Raw genomic sequence first — 6,158 nt, forward strand, 5'->3', positions numbered from 1 at the left:
ACCTTTCACACCCGATTCATTTCAGCAAACACGTAAAAAAAAGCAAACACTGAGTAGCCCTCCAGACCTGACTGCAGCATATATGTTGTTGCCTTGCCTAAACCCACAGGATATAACACTCGTCAAGGTAGAAATTTCAGCATGATTTCTTTAGAAGTTCTAGCAAGGTTTGTTCAGAAATTACACACATATATATAAGACCACAATTCACACACTACAACATGGTTTCTCCAGAAATTTATCATAGAAATTTCAGCATGGTTTCTCTAAAAGTTTCAGCAAGATTTGTCTAGAAATTACACACATATATATAAGACCATAGTTCACACACTACAGTACTAATATAGCTAATTCATCTACTCAATGATGAGCCTCCGATTGATTCCACCAGGTGAGATTGCAGCCATCCTTCTAGTTGTTACACCTGGGCTAGTCGGAGAAATGGATGACATCCTTCTAGTTGTTACACCCGGGCTTGAATGAGGCATTGGAGAGGGTTCAACAGCTGCTTTAGATGTCCTAGCATCAGTTGTGGAGGCTCCAACAGATTCATAGTTGTTTATCCTACATTTGAAAATTTGGATTAGTAAAACTACTTTTTGAGCACGTAAAAGAAATAAAATATTATATTACCTTTGTTTTTTCCCTTTTTTTGGACGAGGTGGTGGAAGTTCTTGTTCTAATTTAGCTTGAGTAGCATTACAACCCTTCTCTATATGTCCAAATTGAAAACACCTTTTGCATTGGTATGGTCCTCTTTTTCCTGGCTCTCCTCTAGCCTTTACTCTTTGTTTCCTTGGTCTACCAGCAGCCCTTTGTAGTGGTGGAGGAATCATTTCAAAACCAAGATTAACCTTTGGCCATTGAGACTTGTCATTCATAGGAGCGATTTAAAATTGGTAAGCCATCTTGAATCTCTCCACAGAATAGTAATCATGTACAAAGTCCTCAATGTTTAGTTGCCTCACTTTCCCAAATAAGTATATAGCATGAGTGCATGGTTTTCCAGACACCTCCCATTGCCCATAGCCACATTCTCTTTTCGAAAGGTCAACTGCATACTTCCAAGTTTTTTCTTCCTTCGTTGTTCCTAAAATTTCAGCTGACATTGGACCACTTTTGTTGATATCATATTGTAGCCCTCGACTCTTCATGTTCAGCTCATGTATCACACTAGGGAGGATGTGCCCTTGAAGTCTGCCGGCTATCTCGTACCTTGTGTAGATTTTCTCCATGATCTTATCCATCAGATCAACAACTGGAAGGTCTTTATAATCCTTAATCCAATTATTAAAACATTCAGATATGTTATTGTTAACATAATCAACTTTGCATTCTTTGGAGAATTTAGATCTACTCCATATCAGCTTGTGATGGTTGTCTAAAAAGGTAATTGCTTTAGGACATTCAGTTCCAATTTTCTCCAACAATGCATCATGCCTTCGAGCTGTACATGCCCATGCAAGAGGCCACATGTATTTCAACACCTCACCTCTAAATTTCTTCCTAAAATTAGCCATTAGGTGCCTAAAGTACTCACGGTGCTCTGCATCACCTTTGAAGACTTTGTTGACACCATATGCTAATCCTTTGCACGCATCAGTATGGATTGTCAACCCAGGTGGATTACCAATTGCTTTCTTCAGGTTTGCCATGAACCATGCCCAGTTGGCATTTGTTTCCTTATCAAAAATCCCATACGCAACTGGATACATCTAGTTGTGTCCATCAATTGCAGTTGCTGCAGCCAATTGTCCATTATATTTTCCAGTCAAGTGAGTAGAATCGACACCAAGATATGGCCGACACCCTAACAAAAAACCATCAACACATGCTCTAATGCACACAAACATCCTTGATAAATGTATTTTGCCTTTGATCTTCTTGCAATCAATCTCAACAATGCTACCCGGGCATGTTTCTTCTAGAGCTGCTTTGAATCTCCATAACATTATGAAACTCTCCTCCCAAAGTGCCATGAATATCATCCATTGCTGATTTTTTCCCAGACCACACTTTAAAATATGACAACTCAATATTGTAATTCTTTTCCAATCTTCTCTGTAACTTCTTTGCGCTAAGAGTGGGATCTTCTTTAATAATTTGTTTTGCTCTGTGAGATATCCAGGCTGTAGAAGCTTGATGGCCTTTCACCGTTTCTGAACTAGGACAAGTGTGATCATCCAATTTTGAGAGTTTGACCACCTGCAAATAAATTTGATTATAAGCTACAGCTTGCAAAAAAAGTATCATTGTACAATGAATATTTGATTATAAGCTACAGCTTGCAAAAAATGTATCATTGTACAACGAATATTTGATTATAAGCTATAAAGAAAGAATAATAACCATGAATGTGTCACCACCATGAAGTCTCTTTGCAAAAATTCTCCAATCGCAGTTTGCATCAGCACACCTTGCCATGTACCTCTCTTTGTCACTATGTTCAACCCTAGTACCAAACTTATTTTTTATGGCATATGTCCTCAAGGTCACGATGAACTCGTCCTTGTCTCCAAATGTATCTCCTTCATTAATGATCGGATTCTCTTTGTCATATGTTGTGAAAGGTGCAGCATAATCATCTAGCATAGTAGCCTCATCATCATGAACACATTCAGAATCAAAGTCCAAAACAGGCCTTGCCCTCTTTCTTTTCTGCAACTCTACTTCAATATTTTCTGTTGGCTGTGCATCATTAACTGCAGCATCAACTGGTTTTAAGTATCTCCACTCTTCATCTACTCTAGTTGGCTCATCCCCATCAGGGTCACACCCAACAGTCATGAAGTGCTCCTTCTCCTCCTCTTCAGGCATTGGTGGCCCTGCTATGGTTTCTCCATATTGTGGTATTTCTACCCATTCAAATCCCTCAAATTCCATCTTCTTCTCAACAACTGGCACTTCATTAGGCATGCCCTCACAATCCATGTTCACTGCAGGAGGCATCTCATCCCCCTCCACACGATTGCCCACTATCATCATAAATTTCACCAATTGAGATGCCCTTAGCAAGCTGTGAAGCTGACCATCTGAAATTAATTTGTCTGTCCAATGCATCCCTTTTACAACCCAGAAATTTGTCTACTGGTTGTTGTCCCATGCAAAGTGCGAAGCAATATCCTTCTCTAGATTAATGACTGAATATTTTTCTGAATCAACAACCCAGCTTACATCTCTGCCCCTATTGTAGACCTTTTTACCATGTACAATACTAAAGTATGAGTTCACTATGACCTCTACTCTACAAGCATTCTTTGGATCAATCCTGTGATATGTAGCCCGAAACACATAGAACAAAGGGAAAACAGTAAGGCCCAATTTCACAAAAATAAATCAGGTCCTCGTTCAGTACGTTTAGATAGCTATGTCCACCCTAAAAAAACCAGCAAAATAGATACAAATTGGAATAATGTAGAATGTGTCCAAGGAGATTACCCTTCTGGAATTTCAGTAGCTTCCATCTTCAATCAAATCCCTAATCTCTTGTCACAGCACTACAAAATCCCCAATACCTAGGGTTCAGGCCATGAGAAGAGGACAAAAAGAATGAAGAACAAGAAAAGTAGGGAAGAAGAGGGGCTCACCATGGAGGATAGGCCTGTGAAGTCACTACCACTGCTGTCGTCGCCGAGGGGAGGAGCGCTGTCGCCGAGGGGAAGACCGCCGCTGCGAGAGAAAGAGCGCCGCTCGAGGTCACGCTCAAGTCCGAGACCTTCTCAGGCTACGTGCGTTTCTGCTGTTGGCTCTGTTCTTTTTTTATTTTTTTCCTTCAGCTAACGTGCAGTAAACGGGGATGGTAAAAGATATAACGGAGAAAGCTTTCCATGGTACTTTTCTGCAGTTGAATCTTTCGGTGGTAGTTTTCTAAAGATCGGATCTTTTAATGGTACTGAGCTAATTTTCCCATTCTGTTACGCTAACAACCTGGTATTGGAGACAATTCGATTCCTGATCGGTGAAATTCCTTACCCCATCGATCGTGAGAGCAAACGCCGTCGGTCGGTTCGAGTTCCCGGTGGACAGTGAGCTGCTGGATGCCGGTGAGTTCCTGTAATTCCGTCGGCCTGTTCTCCGATTTGTGGCGAATTTCCCAATCTGGCGAGTACACCACCACATCTCCACTACACCAGATCCGCGAGGAAGCTTGGAGTCATGAGTCCCGAGGGGCAGCAACTGATGGCTGAGATGCAACAGCTGTTCAAGGAGCAGAATCAGCTGTTGGATCGGCGCTTCGCCGATTCGGAGCAGTCGGTCGAGCATCACATCATCGAATAGGAGAACCGCATCGACAGCCGCATCATCGACACGGAGACTCGCATCGACGGCCGCATCTCTGAAGCTGAACACCGCCAGGATGATGGTCTCAAGGCCATCGAGGTGGCTACCGGCGGGCTGGAGAGTTGGCGCCACGGCGCCGAGGGAGTGCTCGATGATATGCGCCTGAAGGTACTCAAGTTGAACAAGCACTGGGATCGGTCCGTGATTGAGCAGTCTACCTCCGCTCCGGGCTTGATCTCGTCGCCACCACATCCGGAGTAGACCGACCAGCGCGCATCTGCTGGTCCCACGGCTGCTCGGCCCAGCGGGCACGGCGTTCAACACCCTCCACGGGAGAATGAGTTCGGGGTGGTCACCACCTACACTCGTTCCCCGGCCAACGGTACGAACTCACCTCCCAAATATCATGGTACTGCTTATGATCTATGTGCCACACGTAATAGACCACCTGATCCCAATTCCTGGCCGCTGGGTCGCCTACCTAAGTTACCCTTTCCCACATTCAATGGTGAGAATGTGCGGCTTTGGATTTCCAATGCCAAGGACTACTTTGACATGTACCAAGTCGAACCCCACCTATGGCTTAAGCTTTCTAAACAGCAGTTCAAAGATGCAGCAGCCCGCTAGATTCAATCCATAGAACCTCTGCTTAAAACACTTACATGGCCTACTTTCTGTACCATGCTGCATGAGCGCTTTGGCCGTGACCAACACCAAATCCTGATCCGGCGTATGTTCCACATCCACCAAGAGTCCACAGTCACCGACTATGTCGAACGCTTTTCTGGGTTGATTGACCAGCTCAAGGCCTATAATCCCAACATCGATATGCTTTACTATACAACTTGCTTTGTTGATGGTCTGCATGAAGATATTCGTGCTGTTATTGTGGTTCAGCGACCCCAAAACTTGGATACTGTGTATACTTTGGTTCTGTTACAGGAAGAGGTGGCTGAGGCTGATCCCGCCAAGCGCAAGGATGGTCGGTGTGATCTGGCATCCTATCCGCGGCCAACGTTCAAGAATGCGCACCCTCTTCCTCTTCCACCGGGAGCCGGTGATCGCAGTCCCAAGCCTGCTGAAGCTGGATTCACGGTATCGGCGAACGCCAAGACTGCCGAAGACAAGCTCCGGGCGCTACGGGCCTATCGCCGTGCCCGTGGTCTCTGCGACCACTGCGCGGAAAAATGGTCTACTACTGTTCGCCTTCACGCAATGCAAGAGGTATTGGAACTCTTTGCTATTTCTGATGAAACTGATGATTCTGATGCCGTGACTCAAGCTGAAGAACACCTGAACTTAGCCATTTCCCAAGAGGCAGTTTTCTGGCACTGGTGGTCCCAGAACTTTGCAGTTTACTGTTTCTATTGCAGATGTACCTATTGTGGTCTTGGTTGACTCAGGCAGTACATCGTCTTTGCTCAGTCAACGCATCGCCGATCAGCTGCAACATCTTAACCTGCAGGCAGCAAGTCACAGAGTGCAGATTGCAAATGGGGGAATCATGCAGTGCTCTGCAGTGGCTGTGGATTGCAGTTGGACAATGGCTTCTCAGTCTTTTACTCACTCTCTTCAGATTTTACCTCTGCGCTCATATGATTTAATCTTGGGTATGGACTGGCTTGAGGAATTCAGTCCAATGAAAGTGGATTGGAAACAAAAGTGGATGCAGATTCCAGTGGGTTTTAGTTCAGTGATGTTGAATGCTGCTCCTGACTATTACTCATCTGATGTGGTGTTTTAGTTATTGTCGGTGCAACCTGCCAATCAGGTTGAGCCTAACATTTCGTCATATCCTGCCGACATCCAACACATATTGACTCAGTTTGCTACTGTATGTGCTCCACCAACTGAGTTACCACCAGTTAGGCCTTATG

General features: G+C 44.4%; 1 pseudogene; it reads right to left on the reverse strand.

Moving 5' to 3' along the window:
• Nucleotides 1-356: 356 nt before the first annotated feature.
• On the reverse strand, nucleotides 357-2,949 carry LOC136536252 (uncharacterized; annotated as a pseudogene).
• Nucleotides 2,950-6,158: the final 3,209 nt, after the last annotated feature.

The sequence above is a fragment of the Miscanthus floridulus genome, chromosome 2 (genome assembly GCF_019320115.1).
Source record: "Miscanthus floridulus cultivar M001 chromosome 2, ASM1932011v1, whole genome shotgun sequence".
NCBI lineage: Eukaryota > Viridiplantae > Streptophyta > Magnoliopsida > Poales > Poaceae > Miscanthus > Miscanthus floridulus.